The sequence below is a fragment of the Macrotis lagotis genome, chromosome X (genome assembly GCF_037893015.1).
Source record: "Macrotis lagotis isolate mMagLag1 chromosome X, bilby.v1.9.chrom.fasta, whole genome shotgun sequence".
Lineage (NCBI taxonomy): Eukaryota > Metazoa > Chordata > Mammalia > Peramelemorphia > Peramelidae > Macrotis > Macrotis lagotis.
The window spans coordinates 230,441,885-230,466,624 of NC_133666.1; the positions used below are offsets into that span (position 1 = coordinate 230,441,885).

The 24,740-nt window shown below is 35.7% G+C and overlaps 1 pseudogene; it reads right to left on the minus strand.

Moving 5' to 3' along the window:
- Positions 1-315: 315 nt before the first annotated feature.
- LOC141498978 (pre-B-cell leukemia transcription factor 2 pseudogene) lies at positions 316-21,193 on the minus strand (annotated as a pseudogene).
- Between the last annotated feature and the right edge of the window lie 3,547 nt (positions 21,194-24,740).

Here is a 24,740-nt window from a genome sequence, read left to right on the forward strand (position 1 = left end):
AAATGAACCCAGTTCTATATGATTATCAGAATTTTATTTTTTAGAGTTTTAGATTCTTTTCTTTCTATCAGTCTTTTCCTATATTCTAATTATGTCATCCCGTATTTACTTGTTACTTCAAGATTTGTGTCATCTGAAAAATTGATAAACATATTTAAAGTCTTTAATTTTTGTTGATAAATTGAATGAACAAATTAAAAAAGAAAAAGTAAATAGACAGATCTGCTCCTACACACATACATAAACAATTGCATATACACACAGTTGACTTCTCTTCAAAAATCTATATTTTTGACATTTTTTGAATGTCAGAATTCACCTGTCTTCAGGCTTCTGAACTTTTAGATTATTCTTCAATTTTCCAGCATTCTACAAAGATGAATAAAAATATTTACATGTTTATTTGTATACATCTGCAAGTTCTTTCAGTATTCTGTAATATAATTTGCTTGCATTTCAACTTCTTTAACATAGATGCTTGCTTTCCTATCCTCTTTCCCTTTCTATCTTAGACTTCATTTCTCTTCTTTTTATTTACTTTACTCTTTTCAATTTGGCAGATATTCTTATTAAAATATGTGAAGCAAACTAGAGTAAGTTTTTCTCTCTGTATCATTTCTCAAGATTGTCTTAAGTGAAGGATCTATTCTTCCCTTGTGGTTCCTCGTGAAATATACTTCCAAAAGGTCTTAGCCTTCCCCATATCAACAAAATCAAAATTCCATTTTCTATCCTTTCTTTATCTAGTTCAATCTGGGCTTTACCTGTCCTGTCATTATTATTATTATTACTAATTTGAGCACTGACCCTGAAGTCAGGAGGACCTGAGTTCAAATATGGCCTCAGACACTTAATAGCAGTGTGACCCTGGGCAAATCACTTAACCCTATAGCTTCCCATCTAGAGTCATCTCCAGTCATTCTGTTTCTTAACTGGGCACTGAACCCAGATGATTCTGGAGGAGAAAGTGAGACTGGTGATTTAGGATAGCATCCCCTTACTGAAATCCAAATCATGTCCTTGTCATGGCATCACTTTCCTGGTGTCATGTCTTCTTCGAAAATGAAGGAATACATTATTACAACTCTCTGTAATCTTTTGTGTTCTTTCTTGATCATGACTGCAGAGGACCATCCTTAGACTTTCTGTTACAACAAATCACAGAAATTTCCTATCGAATCCAAATCCTCAGAACTGATCCAGGGAGTTTCTCTGGGCTTCATGGCTTTTCACTTTTACTTCTTATTAAATTTTCAGTGATCACTAAAACTCAATTTAGGTCACTTTCCTTGATTCTTGAGTGTGCTTGGAACTGTGAGTACTGAGATCCTAAGTTAATGTTTCTTTTAATCTTTGTTGACTCTGTAATCAGAACCTGTTACCTTTTTCCTTTCTATCTTACCTCCATGATTCCACTCTGCATGAGGGTTTTCCTGTAATTATTTGCAAAGGAAAAGAAAATATAAATTTCAGAACTAAAACCCTTGAGTGAAGTAATTAGGAGAATAGAAAAAATTAAATTCCCAATATCAAATTGGGAAAGCATTTTAACTTCTTAAATGTTCTACCTAGTTGACATTTTCTAAACTTAAATTGGCCCCAAATGATTGCACTTAGAGTGCGAGAATAGGGATTTACATCACAGAAATATCCCAAATCAGTTTTGTAATTTGCCCATCTAGGTATGCTGAATTGAATTCATTCATCAATTCGATAATCTCTTAATCACTTTGGTAATTAGAAAATTTCCTGTTTAATTGATGATTTTCAATGATCTGATTCACTACAAATTATTATTTAATATCCTGGTTAAGTAAAACTCTCTATTCCATTAATCAGTGAAAAAGAAGCAAAAAATACAGCATTCTGATTTGTAAAAAAGAAATCTGAAATTTTTAAACTGGCACATAGATCATTCTCAATATTTGTTAAAGAAAAACCTACTCCTTATATTACTTCTGCTTATAAATTTGGCACAAGACCTTAAAAAAATCAGTTCCCCATGAGATTTTATGGAAAATTAGCTTGGTTTCTTTGGAATTATCTTTTTCCCTTTCTCATTCCCCCCAGATTCAATTATGTCACCTCATCAGAGTTTGGTATGTAGATTCCTCCCATTCTTCTTGAGCCTTTGTACCTAGGAATCATTTATCTTGTCTATCAAGGACATGTATCAACAGGAAAAGATTTAAAAAGCATGTAGTGAGAATGAGAAACCATGTGGGTAACATGTATGTTTCTTTCATGTCATTAATAAGCATAAGCATTGATTTTTAGAAATATTTGGATATGCAGAGTGTACATGTATAAAGATAGGGAAGATACAGATATTACAGCTTATTATGTTTTCTACTAAGAAGAACTCATGGAAAAAATGTCAAAGAATAAAAAAGTATGAGAAGATATGAGTCAAAAAGCAAGCCACTGTGAAACTTAACACACACCAATCATCTTTCATGTTAATGGCAAAATTTGTGTGTGTGTGTGTGTGTGTGTGCGTGCGTGTGCAAGTATGCTTCTCTATATATTAGTCCTACTTGATACTAATAATTAGTGGATCATATCATAAAATCATATCCTTTGTTTCATATTTTCAGATAAGATAATTATTTTAAAAATATATATTGAAGATAGTATAGTTGGAAGAAAACCATCAAATTAATATTTTCCTCTCTACAATCAAATGACTTTATTTAGCATACTGTTCTCTTGTATTCCCTGTACCTATAATTCAATTATGTGATTAAGAGAATATTGATTGCTATATACTTTGACTTGGAAAACCTTGTTTTTCAAAAATAAAAGACTGCTTTGCTATTGAGTCTCATAAAAATACTTAACTTATATGTTAAATAGGGCCATATGTTAGTCACAGGAAGCTCTCTCTATCCATATATATATATATACATATATGTGTATATATACATGTATATATATATGTGTATATATATATATCAATACTAAAAATAAAGTATTATGTAGGTTAAGTAAGGTAAACTTTATCATTAAACAGATGCCTGCCTAAACCAGAGAAAGAACTAGTGATCTAGCAAAAAAATATCCAATGGATATTCTTTGTTTTACATTGTTATTCTCTCAACATCAATGTATTCTAGAGGAAAGTCTCTAGAATACTGCTTAGACCTCCTGTGGGGTTTCTATGGGAGAGAAGGAATGAGGATTACAAAGGATGATTGCAAAGTAAGAATCTGATACAATCAGCATGGCTACAAAGAGTGCCTAAAATGCTGAGATCATAGAGCTTTTGAAGTATTAAAATAATTATACTAAAACTAAAAAAAGTTAAGATTAATTCCTTCACAGTGATTGTCCTGTTACCATATTTATTTTGGCCCTTATACAAGCTTATTAATATTCTCATCTTGATAAAAGTGACAATTCAATTGTTCAGCTGTCCTTGAATTCTTACTTAGTGCAGACAAGAAGTTGTCAAGATAATAAGTATTTATTAAATTCATCTCTTGAACTAGGCATTGTGCTAAGCATTGAGTATACAAAGAAATAAAGAGAAAATATCCTTGCTCTAAAGAAGAAGAGATTTTCATGGAGGAGAAAGCATGCAGATAATTTTATGTAAAAAAAATAAGCATTTTTCTATAATGCCTGTGCCAGGCACTATGCTAAGTGTTTTTTAATTAATTATTCTATTTGATACACATGATGACCTTGTGAGGCAGATAATATCAGAATCCTCACTTTTACACTTGTAAAGACTGTGCCAAATGGAGGCTACATTGTATGTCAGGAGTCACACAGCTAATAAGCATTAGAGGTCAAATTTGAATTTATGTCCTTCACTCTAGGGCAAATGTTCTATTCACTCCTTCACTAACTGCTTCTGCTGATATAAGAACAAGATAAACATAACACACACACACACACACACACACACACACACAGATACACACTTGCAGCAGTTTTAACTGGAGGTGATCTTAGAAGATTTTTAGCATTGAGGATCCCAAGGAAAAACCGCTTGAAAATGAAATTTTAGCCAAGAATTGAAGGAGGCCAGCAAAGACAAATGCCAGAAATGAGAAAAGAAAGTATTTCAGACAAGGGACACAATGGGTAAAAAGGTAGTCAGGAGATAGTGTCATGTGTAATCAAAGCAAAGAACCCAATGTTACTGGATTGAAGAATACATGTCAGGGAGTAGTATATAAGAAGTGTGGAAAGGTTGGAATAGACCAGGTTATGAAGAGTTTAAAAGTCAGAGAGAGGATTTTGAATTTCAGTCCAAAAATCATCGGAAACTATTTTAATCTAATCAATTGAGGAGTAATAGGGTTTAAGTGCTCTAATTTTGGCAACTGAGTGGAAGATGAAGTAGAACAGGTAGAGGCTTGAAATCGAGAAAAAAAACCAGCAGGTTATTTTAGTAGTCCAGGCAAGAGGTGACTATATGGGGAGAAGGGAAAATATACAGAAATATTATAGAGGCAGAAATTATAGCATTTATTAACAGATTGAATATGGGGAATGAAAAAGAGTAAAAAGTTATGAACAATACTAATATTGCAAACATTTATTTAGTGTACACTTTGATAACTGAAAGAATGGCATTCTAGATAGTAACAGTGAAGTTAAGAAGAGAGGAGGATTTGGGGGAAGAAAAATAATTTGTTTAGTCATTAAAAAATACTTTGGTCCCATGGAGAATCAAAATATACACTCAGAAAATGACAAATTCAAATATTCTATATTTAAAACCTCCAAGAAAAAGAAGAAATGGTCTCAGATGTTTATATATTTATGAGATATACAACTTGATATATCTAATAGGTAGTTGGAGTTGTGAGTCTGAAGATAGCAGAGAGATTAGAGCTCAATAAATAAATCAAGCATCATTCTCATAGATTATAATTGAATCTACAGCATCTAATGAAATCAATAAACAAGACAGTAGAGATGAAATAAAGAAGTAGACTCATGATACAACCTTGGGGATATCCATGTTTACCAAATATGACCTAGATGAAGATCAGGTAAAGGACACGAGGTAGGAACAGTGAAGAAGATAGAACCAGAAGAGATCAGTATCACAAAGCTTAGGGAGAAAGACTATCCTGGAGAAGAGAGTGATCAATAATATCAAAGTTTGAAAAAGGATAAAAAATTACAGGTTTTGAAAAAAGAACATTAGATTTGACAATCAGGAACATTTGTAACTTTAGAGACAGTAGTTTCAGTTGAATTATAAAGTTGGATGTCATACTGCATTAAATTTCAAAGAGAAGGAAAAGACAGAAAGTAGAGGGACCAATTCTTGACAATGTTTTCATAGTTCAGAAATAAAAGAGAGAAGAAATATAGGAGTAAAGATCATTGGGATAGATAGAACAGTGAGGGTTTTTAACAATGGGAGATAGGAGTATATTTGTAAGGCAAGAGGGAAGGAGACAATAGATGGTAATAGTGAAAAAGTGTGGATAGATTATTTTTATTTTGTATTTGTATTTATATATTATATGTATATTATATTTATTATATATTATAATATATCTATTATATATTATTTAAATATTATATTAATTATATATTATAATATATATTTATTACATGTTATAATATATGTATTATATATTATATATTACATGTATATTATATTTATGTATTTTTTATTTCTTAATTAGTTATTTTCACATTTCCCAATAATCTTATTGTGAAAGTAAATATAAACTCCCCTCATCCCATAAAAACATAGAGAAACCTCAAGAGAAAAGAAATGAGAGAAAAAAAGTGTTCTTTAGGATGTGTTTAGATACCATCAACTCTGTCTCTGGGATGGGTTGCATTCTTTATAAGTCCATCAGAGAAGTTGCTTCAACATTTTCTCCCACAGTTGCTATTGGTAACTGTATTTCCCACCAATATTCCTCACCACTCCAATTTATTCTATTCTCACTCTCTCTCTCTCTCTCTCTCTCTCTCTCTCTCTCTCTCTCTCTCCTTTTATGACATATAACTACTCTTTTCTACATTCTTCCCTCTCTTCTATCACCTTCTCCATCATCCTCTCCTCCCCTTGTTCCCCATCTTCATCCCTTTTCTCTCTTTTTTCCCTCTAGGGTAAGATTGATTTTTATTCTCTAATAAGTGTGTTTGTTATTTCCTCTCTGAGCCATTCTGATGAGAAAGAAGATTCACTCATTGCCTCCTTCTACTCCATTGCAAAAGATTTTTCTTGACTCTTTCATGCAAAATATCTTAGCCCATTCAATGTCTCCTTTCCCTTTCTCACAGTACTTTACTTAATAACCCATTGAGTCCATCTTTATTAGTATATTATACAATTTTATTCTGATACTGATATTACTCATATGAACCTTCTCATTTAATAGAGCAGGTAGAAGGAGCTTTTATAAATGAAGTGCATGAGAGAGCTGAATTTGAAGATATAGTGTAAAAATGCAGTCACTTTTTAAAATCTTAGAAACTCAGTATCTTCAAGTGTTAAAATAAAAAGGAAGCCTGGATCATCCTTTAGGGCCCATTCAGCTAGGGTATCTTTAGAATCATAGAATCGTAGATCATTAGAAAATAAAGTTGAAAGAAGGATCTTTACATACTATCCTATAACTGACCTTAAAGTCTTCTAAGTCATCACCCAAAAATGATGATTCAAACTCTTCTTGACAACCTGTAATGAGAAGGAACACACTACTTCCTTGAGGCAATAATTCCATTTTTGCATACATATATTTATTGAGGTATATAATATGTTCAGGAAAGACCACCACCTCTGGTGTGAGGGTTTACAGAGTCCTTTTCAGAGCTGGTCATTCACCTTTGGTGATCATTCTCAATCAATCCTCATTAACAAATAACAAACAAGAAACTGTAGTATATACATCGGTAAACCATCTTGACAGTCAGATCAAAGCAGTTTGAAAATAACTAATAGGCCTCAAACCTCTGAGAATTGAGAAAATGACTACCTGTAAAATTTTAGAAAATTTAGAAATAAGCTTGAGGTGGGCAAGTATGTTTCTCTGGAATCCTTGTAAATAGGAATGAAACAGGAAAGATACAGTAGCTTTTTAAATATTTTTTTAATTTTGATTTGTGTAAAGTGGAACAACTTATGGTAAGGGTGATCTAGTCATTGAAGAACTGAAGGTTTATGAAATAAATAAACCTTATGCCTTGGAGGCATAAATTTGCCTCCACTATCAGACTAATCCAGATACTTTGTTCAGGACCAGAGTTTGAAGGAAAAGGGGATAGTATAGGGTGAAGTTAGGTGGATCAGTTTAAACAAATAGAAATATTCTGCCTGAATAGATGAATGGATTGTTGAATAAATGAATAACTTTTAAGAAAATTAGCTTCGGGGGTAACTAGTTGGTGCAGTGGACAGAGCACCAGCCCTGGAGTCAGGAGGACCTGAATTCAAATCCGGCATCAGACACTTAATAATTACCTAGCTGTGTGGCCCTGGGCAAGCCACTTAACCCCATTGCCTTGCAAAACCCCCCCTAACGTTAGCTTCAAGTATTTCATAAACTATATAAATAAAACAGGTTTTACATGTTCTGCTTTTGTCCTTAAAGCACATTGAGGATGATTAGCTAGAAGTTCAGGCAATAGTTTTTTTGTACCACTGAAGAAATAATTTTCCCCAAAATGTTCCAGATCTGTTTAAACACTGTAACCTGATCTGAGAACCTATAAATTGCCCATTAGGTGCTATAATTTTTCTCATTTCTTTAATAAAATACTGGTCCTGTGGGTGAATAGAGAACCAATCCATATTTTTGTAATAATAATAATACTTCTGTTTATCCTTGCCTATAGTCATGCCCTTTGCTATCAATATTTATTCAGTTATAAGTTGGCATAATCAGATTCATCCTTTCTAACATTATGTATGCTTTTGTATATTTGAATGTAGGTATATGTAGATTTTAAGTCAAGGTTTTGTGTGTAAGGAGTGAGCAATGAGTACATTATAATGCTGATAAAGAAGTTCTAATATTATTTTACTTTGAACTAGATGAGGTCTAGTTAACACTACTCTACTTACATCAAATGAAAGTACCCTGCTATTGAAAGGTGATTAGAAAGATGATATTCAGAAGTGGTTCTGCTGAATTTAAGAATAGAACTAGACATCACACTATAAAATAAAAAAATGCAGTTAGGATACAGTGCACAGAGCTCTAGAAATGAAATCAGAAAGTTAATAGTTTGAGTTTAACTCAGTTGTGTGACCCTGAACAACTTGCTAAATCTCTTTTAGTCTCATTCTCTCACTTGCAAAATGGTGAAAATAATAGCAAGAATATTTTAGGGAACAGCAGAGAAAAACAATAGTGAAACTTTGCAAAACTTAAAATATTATATAAATGTTATCTCACTATTATTGTCATCATTTGTAATATTAAGAGTTATAATTTACTTAGCACTTATTATGTGCCAGACACTTTGAAATTATTATCTCATTTGATCCTTACAACGTCTTAGAAGGTAGAGTACTAGGACTGTATTGGAACTCTTTTCTTCTTGACTCCAGACCTAACACTGTACTACCTTAATGTGATCATTATCATCACTACCATATCATCATCATCCTCATCATTATTTTTCTCCTAAGAGCTCTTTTTTGGATAGGCAGAGCACAAAAGCACACAAGTAAACATATTATTGCTTGCCTTCTGTAGAAGATAAAAATTTGCCATTTTCAGAACGAGTAAATGAAGAAAGTGAGAATAGAATGTCTGTATTAAGAAAGAGCTTAAAACCCCACATTACAGTAGAATTTTTGAATTACCGAGACATGGGTTAAAAATTATTTTTCCAAATCTGCTTTTCCATTTGATTCTAAAACACTAAGTAGAGACAGGTATGATTCCTGGCTCTAACACTTAATAGCTGAATTCTCTTGCGCAATTCATTTCACTACTTGGTGCTTTTGTTTTGTAAATGCAAAATGAATGCATTAGGCTTAATAATCTCTAAAATCCTTTTTAGAGGGATTTTCACTATGAGAGTCTGCTTTATACTTAATTCAATACAATTTTGATCAACTAGTATGAACTGTCTTGGTGTTACCTAAATTCTAAAACTAAATTAAGTGATTATATCAAAATTAAAAAAAATTAAAAGTTATTCAGATTATATTCCAAAGTAAACCTTTACTCTGTGTGTATAGATAACATGTTCATGTATGTGTGTAAACATGAGGATTATTAGATGAATCTGAAACTTACTCAGTGAGTACCAATTTTATAAACATATAATTGAAAATGTAAGGTCTTGAGCGGAAATGCTCAGCTCCATGGGGTTAGAGGGGCAGCCACCAGAGTGGAGGAATTTCAGGCGCCTGGACACAGCCCCAGGGCACTGGGAGCTTTGGCTCAAGGCAGCAGGGGCAGTTTCCTAACATACACCCTGGAGAGCACTGGGTACAACTTGGAAGATCAGTGGGGGGAGGGCTCTGCCAGAGCAAGCCCGTGAAGCCCAGCCTTTGGGGCACTCAGCTACCAGAATGGCTGTGAAAGCCCAGATGCAGGAACTGGAAGCAGCTGGAGACAGTAAGCAGGAGCCCCCAGGCTTGGGTGCTCAGCCTAACTAGGTAGGGAAGAGGAGAGAGACTTCTGAGGTTTGTCCTCTGTACCTGGAACAGGGGCTCTGACCACATTCAGATCCTGATCACAAACTAGGTCCCCCAATAGAACAGCAGGCACCCCCCCACCTCAGTCCCTTGACAGAGGGGTACGCTTGTGGTCATTCACAGAACAGGAGGGAAGACAGAGCTTCACACACAGAGATCCTTGTGTGGGGGTGTCCCAATAATACTCAAAAGTTCAGGTAGCACCCCAAAACCAGGCACATACTGGAGAAATGAGTAAGCAGAGAAAAGAGAGGAACACTATTGAGAAATACTTTGTCTGTGATCCCAAGAAGGATCAAAATATTCAATCTGAAGATGAGGATGTACAAGCTCCTGCATCTAAAGATTCCAAGAAAAACAGAAATTGGGCTCAGGCTATGATAGAGCTCAGAAAAGATTTTGAAAATCAAGTGAGGGAGATAGAAGAAAAATTGGGAAAAGAAATGAGAGAGATGCAGAAAAACATGAAAATGAAGTCAGTAGCTTAGTCAAGGAGAGCCAAAAAAATGCTGAAGAAAATAACATTAAAAACCAGCCTAAGTCAAATGGATAAAACAGTTCAAAAAGTTATTGAGGAGAAGAATGCTTTAAAAAGCAGAAATGGCCAAATGGAAAAAGAGAAAAATGTGCTGCAACTGAGGGAAGCTGCTGATTTTACGAGAAATCAAGATACAATACTTCAAAACCAAAAGAATGAAAAATAAGCTGAAAATGTGAAACATCTCATTGAAAAAAACAACTGATATGGAAAACAGAATCAGGAAAGATAAATGAATAATTATTGAAATACCTGAAAGTCATGATCAGGAAAAATGACATCATTTTCAAAGAATTACTACAGGAAAGTTGCCCAGTTATCCTAGAAGCAGATGGCAAAATATAAATTGAGAGAATCCACTGATCTCCTGGAGAAAGAGATCCAAAAAAAAACTACCCCCAGGAATATTATAGTCAAGTTCCAGAACTCCTAAGTCAAAGAGAAAATATTACAAGCAGCCAGAAGGACACAATTCAAATATTGTGGAGCTGCAGTCAGAATCACACAGGACTTAGCAGTAACTACATTAAAAGCTCATAGGGCTTGGAATATAATATTCTGGAAGGCAAAAGAGCTTGGAATGCAAATGAGAGTCAATTACCCAGCAATACTGAATGTCTTCCAGGGAAAAAAGATGGACTTTCAGTGAACCAGGGGAATTCCAAATGTTCCTGTTGGAATGACCAGCGCTGAACAAAAAGTTTGATCTTCAAATACAGGACTCAGGTGAAGCATAGAGAGTGGAGGAGAAGGGTAAAATATGAGGGACTTGATGATGAACTACATGATTCCTGCATAGAAAAATGATACTGATAATACTCATATGAACCTTCTCATTTAATAGAGCAGGTAGAAGGAGCTTTTATAGATGAAGCACAGGAGAGAGCTGAATTTGAATATATAATATAGTGTAAAAATGGAATAAAAGTAAAATGTATTGGGAGAAAGAAAAAGGAGAGGTGGAATAGGCTAAGATATTTCATATAATAAGATTTTTTTATCACAATGAGCTATTGTAATGTGGAAAGGGGGAAGGCAGGCAAAGGGGAATGAGGGATACTTTGCTCTCATCAGAGGTGGTTAGGAGAGGAAACATCATATATATTCAATGGGGTATAGACATCTAGATAAGGAGAGAAGGGGGACAGGGTGAAGGTGGGGGATATGAGTGATGGAGGAAAAGGTGGACTGTGGGGGAAGAGTGGTCAGATATAAAACATTTTCATTTTTACTTTTTGCAAGGGGCTGGTATTGGATGGCCTGTCCAGGACCATAGGGCCCAGAGGATGCTGGGTCTAAGGGGTGGTATGTGGGCTCTGAGCCTCTTGGCCCCAGTGCCGGGAATCTGTCTGCTGCATCACTCAGATACCCTACAGCACATTTAAGAAGAGTGACAGAGTGAAAGGAGAGAGAAAATACAGTATATGATAGTGGGGAAGTACAAGTGGAGGGTGTTGCTATCAGCAATGGTAATGGTGGAAAAATATGGAAGTAGCTTTTGTGATGGACTTAAAAAGAATGTGATTCACTCGTGACAGAGCTGGAGGTGTTGGAACACAGACTGAAGCACATTATTATTGTTGTTAATAATATTATTATTATCATTATTATTATTATTTTGGGGGGTTATAGGGCAAATGGAATTGGGCGACTTGCCTGGGGCTGCACAGCTGGGTGATTGTTGGGTGTCTGAGGCAGGATTTGGACCTGGGTGCTCCTGGCTCCAGGGCTGGTGCTTTGTCCTCTGCACCACCTGGCTGTCCCTAATATTACTATTATTATTATTTTATTTATTTTGTTTTTTGTTTTGTTTTTGCAGGGCAATGGGGTTGGGATGGCTTGCCCAGGGTCACACAGCTAGGTGACTGTTGGGTGTCTGGGGTTGGTGCTCTGTCCACTGCACCACTTGGCTGCCCCTATTACTATTTATTACTATTATTATTATTATTATTTTAATTTAATTTTTTTCTCTTTACTTTATTGCTCATGCAGGTCTATATTTTTTTGGGGGAGGTGGTATTATGTTTTCTCTTAAACAAGAATATTTTAGTAATGTGTAAAAATTTGTACAAAAATAAGAATAAATAAATAAATTTTTAAAAATCATAAAAAAAAGAAAATGTAAGGTCTTCTTTCTTTACACTTGGCCATCAGAAGTTCAATATTCCTGAAAATTACTAAATTTTAATTATACTCCCTTAGGGAATAACAAGTTTTCACTACATTTGGAAATCATGTAGTTCTCTATGTCACTGTTGTGCTGTACATACAAATTATTTAGGTTCCTGCAGGCTTAAAAGACAACCACACCATCTATCTTGCTAATAGAAGGTTCAGAGTAACACAGGGGACATGAACAAATTCACCATGATTTAAAATTCTATGTTTTTCTTAAAAGGTTAATCTGACTAACTGCCCCAGCTTCTCCAAACCAGCTTCTGGTTCCAGTTCAAAGACCCTTCTGGGACCTATAACCTTACAGGAAATAATCTACTCAACATTATACTTACCCTTTGGTTAGAGTTGACCTGACTAGTGATTGGAAGATGACTACCTCAGCTATGCCTCTCTAGTCAACCAGGTCCCAATACTGAAACAACTGCTTGACCATCAAACTGAACTGGGATTTGTAATCTTCCCTGCCAACAAATACATGCTTTCCTCTCACCTTTTTCCACCTCTTGCTCAGGGATTGTCCAAATAACATTATAAAAGCTTCTGTAAAAGGTAGGAACTCTTTTGCCTTAGGACTCCACTCAATTTCTTTGATTGAGCTGCATAGTCCAAAGGTTACTTCCCTGGATACCAATCCCTGTCCTCTCATACTCATCCTTAACAGTGCCATAATACTTGTGTCCCTTTTTCACTTTAATATATCCTTCTGTGGTGCTTACTGGGATTTCTATTTTAAATAAATTTCCCTTTATAGTAAACAGGTAACAGGTACATTCTTTCTGTACATTTCTTTATATCTGTATATATATTAATTTAATTTTCTATATATTTGTTATTTATTACCAGTCCCTTTAATAGAATATAAATGAGAATAGTCTGTTTTTTCACTTCTTTTTCTAGTGCCTAAAAGTGCCTAGTATATAGTAGTTTCTTAATAAGTGATTTGAATAGAATTAACAAATCAAAAATAAAATAAATTTCAATAAATATAAAATTTTAGTTGTAGGAGAGACCTAAGAGATTTTTAAAGTAGACCTACTCCCCCCCCAGTTATAGATGAGGAAACTGAAGCTAAAAAATTCAGGAAAGTTAATGGTCTTTTTCAAGTTCATATAGTTAATTACTGTCTAAACTAGGCCAAACTGCAACCTATAAATATAGTGCTAGTTACATTTGGTTGAGAAAATTCCTTATACTCTGAGTATTTAATTTCTTCATCTGTAAAATGAGAGTAAGAATAGGATTTGTAGTGCAATCCTATTGTGGTGATTGTGTAGCATCAAGTGAGATAATGTATATGAAAGTGTTGTGTAAGGTAAAAGCATTATTCATAAATGTGAACTGATATTTTATTTTCTATTGTTTGTTTAAGTGGAAAGTTTGCTTAGGAAAAATCGTGAGATGGAGAGTGAGGCACCTAGATGGCACAATGGGTAAATCATAGACTCTGGAGATAGGAGGACCTGAGCTTAAATCCAATCTCAGTCACATTCTAGCTCTAGCTGTCTGGCCTTGGGCAAGTCACTTAACCCCAATTGTCTCCTAAAAATAAGAGAGATAAACACAGACTCAGGCACATATACTGTATACAACTAATCAGAAATCTATGTCAAATAAAACATGAGTCTATTTGCTATTTTTCCAATATACTTCATATAGAAGACAAGATAAGGCATTTTGGAGATGAACTCAAGTTATTATTAAATGAAGAATATGAAACTATACAGCATGAAACTATAGGGGAAATTATAATCAGTGACAAATGCTTCTCTTTAAATTGGAAATCTTCTTGGGAAAGCTAGAGCTTGGGAAACTGAGTTTCTGTTGATGTCATATTACTTGCTTATGTCTCCTGTCCTTAACCTTGAATCCTTTGTTAGGGGTTTGGGGGAATGGGGGAACATATAAAGCTTCTTTGACATTGAGAATTCTGGGAAGGCAAAGTAATATACTCTATTTCCTTTCCTTCCTTATTTTCTGGATTGTGAGCATAATGAACACTAGTCTAGCAATTGAAAACCTGGGCTCTAGTTCTGACTCGATGAATATTACTATAACATACATCTTTATTTATTAGATTCTTATTCCTTAAAGGTGAATGGCTAATGATATTTATCCTTGCTGTCTCTGGGGTAGTTGTAGTGATTAAATAAAACACTGGACATGAAAATTATTTGAAAATAATGCTAATAATTACAATTTGAATGTTGGAGACAGGTAAAATCATACATTTCTATATTTTTTAGAATACAATCTATAGAGCTATCATGATGGAATAGAAATAGAGTTGGCCTGGAATTAGGAAGATCTGAGTTTAAGTTCCAAATATGACAAACACTGACTATGTGATTATGGATAGGTCACTCGATATCTCAGTGACCCAGAAAATTCTCTAAGTTGTGGAAGAAATGTTAATTTGCGTTGGTAGAGTTTTTCTCAGTTGAATTTTTCTATATTGATGAAATCACAGGTCCAATCTAAACATTATTATTGTAACTATATAGACAGAACAATTTTTTTAATTTGACTATTTGATTATTTTTTGTCTTGAAATTTCTCTCTTGTACCCACCCTTTGTCCAACTATTGAGAAAGCATGCAAAATGAAGCACTTAACAAACTATTTTCAGTGAAGCCAAACAATATATATTCATGTACATATTTACGGCACTCATTTTGAATTTTTTTGACTTCTACACCATTCAGTACCTCCCACTCCAAACTCCCAACCAAGTTTTCAACTTTCTTTTATGTGTTGCCTGTCCTCCTTTAAAATTTAAGCTTCTCCAGGTAAGAAATGCATTTCTTTTTCATATTTGTATCCCAAGAAGTTAACATAGTGCTTGGTACATAATAATTATTTAATAAATATTTATTGATTATATATTCATGTATTATATTGTTTAAAATTCCTTTGAACAGAGGCTGTGATACCATAAATGTACAGAATGAAAGGAAAGAAGAAAGAATGAAAGAAAAGAAGGAAGGAAGGAAGGAAGAAAGGAAGGAAGGAAATAAGGAAGGAAGGAAGGGATGGAGGAAGGGTGGAATAAAAGTATGCTTCAATCTGTATTCAAACACCATCTGTTCTCTCTCTGGGAATGGATAGCATTTTTGACCATAAATCTTTCAACATTGTCTTGAGGCATTTTATGACTATGAATAACTATTGTTCACAGCTGACTATCTTATAATAGTGATGTTACTTTGTACACAATACTTTGTATACTTTGTACCAGTTCATGTAAATCTTTCATGTTTTTCTGAGTGCATCCTGCCCATCATTTCTTATGGAAGAATAGCATTTTTTTCTTAATCACATACCACAATTTGGTCAGTGATTCTTCCATTGCTGGATTATTTTTCTGGAGTTTTTGTGGCATATGTTTTCTTTCACAACATGGCTACTATGGAATTGTTTTGCATGAATAAGTATATATAACATATATCTAATTGCTAACCTTCTCAATGAAGGTGGGAATGGGGAAGGAGAAAGGGAAAGAATTTGGAAGACACAAGATATAATATTAAAATGAATGCTAAAAATTGTTTTTACATGTAACTGGGGAAAAATAAAATAGTAAATTAAAACAAATAAAAGAAAGAAAGAACCAAAACATATAAAAAAACAAAAAAGAAAGTTTTGTTGCCCAACTCTCCAGCAATGAGGCTGCTCTTACTCCTCACAGAGATTTGTTTTTCTTTACTATAGTGCTTTATGTTACGGTTGATTTATGATTTAAATTTATAACAACAGCTTTAAAGTCGGTTATATAATAGGCACATTTGCAAGTGGAAAAAATCTAACATCGGTGAATAGTCAATATAACATTTTTGTTTAAGTTAATTTTCTTTCTTACTTTCTTGATGATAGCATTTTAACTAGTCATTGAATTCCAGATTATACATTCAGTCAAATATGCACATTCTATGATCAATTTTTTAAAAAGTCATTCAATTTAAGCAAAGACTATTTCAGTTAACATTTGAAAAGCAAAGTAATTTTACTTCATAAACTTTGATTCTTTTATTATTTTTTAAGAAGCAGAGTTGGAGTCCCAGTTGGTTGAAAACTTGGGATATGGATTCATGTAAAAGTCATAAAAATGTGTGCCCCTTTAAGCAATGAAATTTATGATATGGGTTTCCTAGCAAAAGTCTCTAGTAGGAGCAGCTAGGTGGTGCAGTGGACAGAACACTGGACCTGAACTCATGACTAACTGAGTTCAAATCCAGCCTCACACACAATAATTATCTAGCTATGTGGCTTTGGGTAAGCCACTTAACCTCATGCCTTGCAAAAACCTAAAAAAAAGTCTCTAGTAGTAAAATTCATGATGGGAGTTGCCAGCAAAATTTTATATCAGCAAAACCCATAACATTAACAAGCTATTTTTTTCTCAATGAATACCATAAACCAAGAGTAACATATGCCAAAAGAGTATACTTGACCAGAGCAGGACCTGTGTAAGTCTTTGTGAACACAGGATTTTACTGTAAGGAAATCTAATGTAGCACTGGGATGGAGGTTTAAGCACCTGAGAGCTAAATTGAAGAAAGCCTAAATTATTAGTCAATTCATACTTTGCAGCCAAATTATCTTTTCTTTGTCTGTATTCTATAATTACCATAGGAATTTTGGAGTAGTCTTTGCTGGGATCCATGACTGTCATCTTGCAGTCTCCCTAGGGCTGACCCAGAGTGATTATTACACTCAGATTATTAAACTACTTTTATTGTCAATCTGGAACTCCTGGATCATTTCTTTAATATAGAGATATTAAATTGAATTCTTTATGTGATCAAACTTTGACTATTATACCATGGGAAATTTCTAGGCATTTGGACCATTTTCTAACAATTGAAGAATTCACTACAAGATGTAAATACAAAAGATAATTTTGATGACATTCAATTAAAAAGCTTTTGTGCAAACAAAGCCATCACACCCAAGATTAGAATGAAAGCAGAAAGCTGAGAAACAATCCTTACAGTATGTGTGTCTCTGATAAAAACCTCATATCTCAAATAGATAACTGAATCAAAGTTATAAAAATTTAAACTGTCCTCCAACTGATAAAATTCAAAGCATTTGAAGAGAGAATTTCATTTGAAGAAATCAAAGCTACCCATAGCCATATGAAGAAGTGCTAAAAATTCTGTTGGAGTGGAGAGACATTTTGCATTCATTTTTACAAGATATTGAGTTAGAATTTTTTCACCCTTTCTGCTTTCCCCTTCTCTATTCTATAAATGATACGTAGTTTAATATTGAATTGAATTACAGATTATACATTTTCTATCGTGTAACATATATTTCAATATTATCTCAGCTGTACAAGAAACATCAAAATAAAAATAATAAAGAGAAAGAATAAGGTACTTGTAAAAATATGCTTCAATTTACATTTAGAGTCCATCATTTGTTTGGAAGTGAATTGCAGTTTTCCTTCTTAAGTCCTTTCTCCTTGTCTTAGATCATTCTGTTGCTGAGAAGATCTGGGTCATTCATAGCTAATTATCATACAATGTTTCTGATAATGTGTACTTTGTTTTCCTGGTTCTGCTCATTTCATTTTGCATCAATTTGTAAGTCTTTACAGGTTTTCTAAAATCTGCCTTTTTATTATTCCTTATAATAAAAAGTATCCCATTACATCCATAAACCAACTTGTTCATCCATTCCCCATTTGATGGAGATCTCATCAATTTCAAATATTTTGCCACCATTAAAGGGGGTATTGTAAATATTTTTACACATGTAGGTCCTTTTCTCTTTTCTCTTGTAGTACTATTGTTCTATCAAAGGGTATTCATAATTTGGCTGCCCTATGGGCACAGTTCCAATCTGACCTCTAGAATGAATGATCAGTTTACAACTTCACCCACAATGCATTAAGTGTCTCATTTTTTTAACACCTCTCCAACATTTATCACTTTGCTTTTTTGTCATATTAGTCAATTTGATAGATATGAGGATTTTCTCAGAGATTTTTTTAAATTTTCATCTCTCTACTGAAAAGTGGTTTGGAGCACTCATTTATATGCCTATAGATAGTTTTCTTTTCTTCTGAAAACTGCCTGTTCATGTCCTTTGACCATATTTCAATTGGGGATTGACTTGTACTCTTATTTTTAATCTTAATAGTATTCTTTTCAAAACTACATGGAAAGATAGCTTTTTTTTCCCCAGGTGAAAAAAGAAATTTCTTTATTTAAAACTGTCATTTGTTCTGTGAAACTACAAGTTTACAAGTGAGGAGATAATTGCCTCTCCAACAATCCCCTTTGCTCCCTGACCCCACCCCAGATTATCTCTTATGGGAGGAGTCCTCTGACCCCAACACACACAACAAATCCTGAGGATGTTTGAGAGAGCCAGGATGGGAGAGGGAGAGGGCTATGGGACATTTCTAAGATTCCTTCTTCTCACACTTGGTCCCTGTTGCCCTTCCTCCTCACCTAAACCCCTCATTTTGGGATAAAAACCGAAACTTCATTTCTGGGGAAACTGAGAGAGAGACAAGTTTACCCTCTATTTAATATATTTGGCAATGAGTCCCCCAACCCTCCCATTCTAAGAAATAGTGAAAATAAAGAAAAATGCAAAAACAAATATTAACCTGTTAGTCCCTGGGAGAGGGGACAGGTGATTTTACTTTTTTCCTTCTTAAAAGTCACTAAATTGTCAACTTGCCAATCCACTCTCCAATTACTTTCTTGGGCAAAGATTTATGGGAAGATCATTTATCCCCTTTTGTCATCCTATTACCAAGCATCTGGGAGAGTGAAGCAGGCTGATTTGCATATTCAACTGAAAAGCTCCCAGTACTCAGCAAGATCTGAAAGAAGGATAAATTCCTCCTTTAAAAGACCCTGTTGACCAAACTCCTTGATGGACCCATCTGGGGAGTGGGATAGGTTGAGTCCTCTTATATATTTGTTTGCTCATCCCTCCTTTAATAGTACACTCCTGGCTATTAACCCTAATATGGGCAAAGAAGAAGTCAAAAGAATCAATACACTTGGGGCGGCTAGGTGGCATAGTGGATAAAGCACCGGCCCTGGAGACAGGAGTACCTGAGTTCAAATCTAACCTCAGACACTTAATAATTACCTAGCTGTGTAGCCTTGGGCAAGCCACTTAACCCTGTTGGCCTTGCAAAAACCTAAAAAAGAAGAATCAATACGTTTAACACCATCACCAGCAAATCCTAAATTATTAAGAACAACAACAAAAAAAGATGAATCCCAAGTTTTTCTTTTTCTTTCTTTTTTTTTAAAAGAAAACAAAAATCTAAAGCCCAGTCAACATTTTTCTAAAGTGGCAGAAACTCCCTCTGAGGTAGATATCTGAGTCAGACACTTCTTGTCCACCAGGTGATACTGTTGGTTTAAGATGAGCTGCATATGAGGTAATAAGACCTGTCTTAGAGGGCAGGGGGCGGGGTATACACAGGGGGCATGGCCTGTGTCCTCTGTCCAGATACTTTGTCCCCATTTTTGGCGTTACTAGACAGGGGTGGCGTCTCTGCCCAATTCTAGAGTGTACAAGTAGGGTGGGGTGGGGTGGGGAGGGCAAGAGGAATATGTCATGTCAGAGGGTGAGAGAGAGAGAGAGAGAGAGAGAGAGAGAGAGAGAGAGAGAGAATAAAGAGAAGGAAAGAAGCAGGGTAGACGGTAGGAATGAGGAGGGAACAGAGAAGGGTCTCTTGGGTGATCCTTCCCACCCTGTAGTTGGATGTATCAGAGTGGACACTCCCAGGTCCCTCTGTTGGGAGATCACTGAAGATGGGGGTCACTGCCTCCTGCCAGCCACCATTAGCCCTCATTTCCCGGGAGCTGTACATCTGGCCTCCCCCAAGGTTATCTCTGTAGCCCCCAGGGTCCATTGAGTGATGGAGCGATTCAACCTGGGAACTGGGGTAGGAGTCTCCATTGAGCCCAGGCAGCCCTAGGAACTCCAGATCCTGAGAGGTTGAAAGAACCACCAGAGCCTGCAGAAGAGGGAGGTGTAGGGGAACTGGCACGGCTATGGCCCCCTTGAGTGACAGACACAGCAGTTTTCACTGCATAAGATATTTGCTTTTTCCTGGACCTTCCCAATATTCTTCTTCTATCTGATCCACTTGTTGCCAAACAGTTAGAGACCTGGGAAACAATGATCCCACACTGCTTGGCGAGCTCTTCCTTGGCCTCTTCACTGGTATAAGGGTTACTCAGGTGAGAGTAGAAATACTCATTTAAGACCTCAGTAGCCTGTTTGCTGAAGTTACGGCGTTTTCTTCTAGCATCCAGAAAACGTGAGTGCAGGATCATGACGGCTTCACATGTGCTCTGTTTGAGCTGCATCTGAATGGCACTGAATTTTTGGTGGATGATACCAACCAACCGCTCCATCTCCTTGGGAGCTACAGGCCGTGTACGACTCTGCTCTCGAAGCAGGTTCATCACATGGGTAGTGAACTCATTACACGCCTGTTCATACTTCTCCAGCTCAGAATGGTAGATATGACCGATCTGGGCCAGTTTACTTCAATAGTTGGAGTGCTCAATGGAGTTATCAGGAGACACTCCACCCCCAGAGGCTGTGGCTGCTGCAGCAGCAGCTGCAGACCCTCCTCCCTTTTCCGGTCCTGCCACCCCTTCTGCCAGAAGTATGTTGTCCAAACACATCTGCTAGGGGTCCGCAGGCTCTTCTTCCTGTGAGCTTCGGATACTGAGGCCAGTCTTCTCTTTGATCTCACATAGGAAACTGAAAAGAGTAGGTTTCATTCGGTGGCAATTTAGGTCATGTTTCTTGGCCTGGACCTCATCCAGGCTTTGGTCGGTGATGGTCATGATCTGCTGCAGGATGTCCCTGATGTCCAGCTTTCCCCATCCTCCTGGGAGCCCCCCAGCACCCCCTCCAGGTTCTCCACCACTGGGAGGTTCCACAGGTCCCCCTGGCTCTGCACTTACTAGCCCCAGGCCTCCTCGCCCCCTGCCTAGAGGGGGCGGTCCATATCTGGGGGGGCCCCTCCACCCAGAGCCCCCTCCCTGGTCAGCCCCTTCTCTCTCCCGGGTTCTCCCCTTTTCTTGAGAAATTTCTTGGGCTGATGCTCTTATTGCCACCTCCCCGCCTGTCTCCCAGTCTCCTGGCTCCCTGGGGGCCCCCTGCCCTGGGAGGGAGCTCTGGGATATGGGCTGGGCTCCCCAGAGAAGACCCGAGCCCCCAGTGGTGGAGAAATTGGAGTCGGACTGAAAGATAGCTTTCAATCTTCATTTTATGAAAATGATACAGGTTATTCATTCACAATCATGTTAAACTTCTTTCCATATTAGTCATGTTGTGAAAGAAGAATCTGAACAAGAGGAAATGCACAAAAGAAATTTTAAAAAAATGAAAAAAAAAAAGAAACAGGAAAAAAGGGAAATTAGCACTCTTTGCTTTGCATTCAGATTCCACAGTTCTTCTCTGGATGTGGATGGTATCACAAGTCTTTTAGAAATGTCTTCCCTCACCATACTGCTGAGAAGATCAAGTGCATCACAGCTGATCAAAACTCAATGTTGTTCTTAATGTCTATAATGTTCTACTGGTTCTATACACTTCACTCAACATCAAACCATGTAAATTTGACCACTTGTACTTATTCCTTGACTTTTTATTTATGAAATTTTTCTTTAATATTCTTTGGAGTCTTTATTGTGGCATCTCTTTCTAAGGTGATTGGTGGATTCTTTCAATTTCCATTTTGTCCTTTGCTTTCAGAATATCAGGGCATTTTTCCTTTTGATTCTGAGATTCTGAATTCCAACTATTCTGAAACTGTGTCTCCTATTTTCCACGTCAGTCACTTTTCTCATGAGGCATTTAATATTTTCTTCCATTTTTTACTCTTTTGAATTTCTCTGTCAGTTTACTTTGTACTGAGCTGGAATCCTATGGTGGTGTCTAGTTGTGTTCTGAAGTCCAGTGAAATGATTCCATATTTCCCTGGGTTTTCACTTAAATATGTGATAATATGATTGTTGGAGGATGCCTGAATCCAGTGCTGTGCTGGGGTATGTCATGATTTGACCACAGGAGAGGAGGACTGTTTGCCAGGGGTTTTGCTAAAGCAAGTGGAGGTTTTGGGAAACTGTACAGTCTGAGGGTTCCCCTGATAATGCTAAAGCAAATAGAAGATCCTGATGTTGGCATTTCCTTGATTCACCATATTGTGATTCAGAGTCTCCTACTGGTTTCCTGGAATGCTTTCAATTCTGGACTCTCCTCTTCTGTTCCCTCCCCTCCCCTGCTGTTTCTTCTACTCCAGGATTTGTTGTGGGGCACTATTTTATGACTGTTTGGAGGTGAATACAAGAAAGTTTCAGTGATCTACTACTTAGTCTGCCATCTTGACTCCTGGAAGATTTATTATTATTTTTTTAAAAAGGTGACAGAAAATGTCAGCTATTAAACTGTGTGCTTATTCTCCCTTTTGTATAAAGTCTATTTTTTTGTTTGTTGCTTTTTTAGCTTTTTGCAAGGCAATGGGATTAAGTGGCTTGCCCAGGGCCACAAGGCTAGGTAATTATTAAGTGTCTGAGACCAGATTTGAACCCAGGTACTCCTGACTCCAAGGTCAGTGCTTTATCCACTGCACCACCTAGCAGCCCCTGTATAAATTCTTTATGTGATTCATCTATACAAAAAACAGAGAATATTCAATGCAGGTACCAACAAAAAACAAGCAATTTTTCAAAAGTGATAGTTAACTACTGGCCACATGTTTATTATTTTTGCCATTGTCTAAAACATGTAGAAAATATGAGAATACATTGTGCTTTTTGATTCTTTATTATGATTTTTTTCAAATAGGGCTCCATAATCAAAATAATTTCAGATAGCCTGAAAAAGAAATAACATGTTCAAACATCCTTGCGTTAAAAACATCCAGAAAGGCAGAGGAAAGTATTTACTATTGTGATGGAAATCAAAATTGCCCAATTTGAAGAGATTTTTTTTTTGCATAATAAAATCATTGAGATGATTCTTTTAAGAAACTACATTGTGCTGGTATTATAAAACATTGTAGAAATTGGCAGAAGAGAACTGTAACTTCTCAAAACAGTTTGGGTTTCCAATTCACTCTTTTTCTCCCTTTTTACTCCCATCATGAAGAACTTTTAGAACTTCACTTAGGACAGATATTTATTTGCATTTTGATCTGTGAGATTACCAGGATTTGGGAAGCAGTACACATTTTATCTATCCACTCTCTTGTAACAAAGATTTTACATCCTGACTAAAAAACAAACAACCAAGCAAATCTCTTGCCTTTTGGAAGATTCATGAACCAATCAAAATTCTTGCTTTATGAAGCATATGCTCTGAATTCAGCCATGGTAAGTGCTTCATCATGAAAATAACATTGCTCAAATTCTTGATTTCTCCCAGGGGATATGTCCAAGCATCATAGGAAAAGTATTGAGAGTTTTTCTATGTACTATGACTATTTTAGTGATGAATTCCTATGTGGCATCCAGAAATAAACACAATATCTGAATGAATTATTATTAGGAGATGAATGGACTTTTAGAACTAGGTAGAAAAGATTATCTCAAGAGTGTATATGTTGTATGGTAAGAATATGAAAAAGACAGATTATAAAAGAAAGACATCTGAGGGATTTTCTACATTTCTGTTTTAGCCATACCTAGTGGTGTGATTCTAGGCAAGTCATTTGACTTTTTTCCAATCTCAGCTTCTACATCTATAAAATGGGAAGAACATGATGTTATAAGACTGCTATGAGGAATAATTAAGCTAGTATTGTTTAACATGTTATTCTAATTGGTATTTTAATTATGAAGACATCGAATAGAAAGACCCTCATATAAAGAATGAACTTAAGGTTTATTACAGTTCAAGATTTATGATTCAGTGATCCCATGGCTACCTGCTAAGCATTTATGGAAAGACTTGAATAGAAATCATACAAAATAGGAAAGCATAAATGAACAATACTCAGATACTTTAACTTTTTTTGGTGCAGGAGCATGTTATGTTGAAAAACTCATTATTTTCTGCAAGTTTTATTTATTACTTATAAAGTAATTAGTAAGAAACTATAATGAACTGCAAGTATAATTGATTCCTTGTGAAATTTGAATTTTGGTCCAAATTTGACACAAAATATTCAGCACTGAGACAAAAGGAAATAATTTTTTTTTTCAGAATTGAATGTAATGGGGGTGGTAGGTGGTGCAGTGGATAGAGCAACGGCTCTGGTGTCAGTAGTACCCGAGTTCAAATCTGGCCTCAGACACTTAATAATTACCTAGCTGTGTGGCCTTGGGCAAGCCACTTAACCCCATTGCCTTGCAAAAACCTAAAAAAAAGTCAATGAGTTAAAATAAG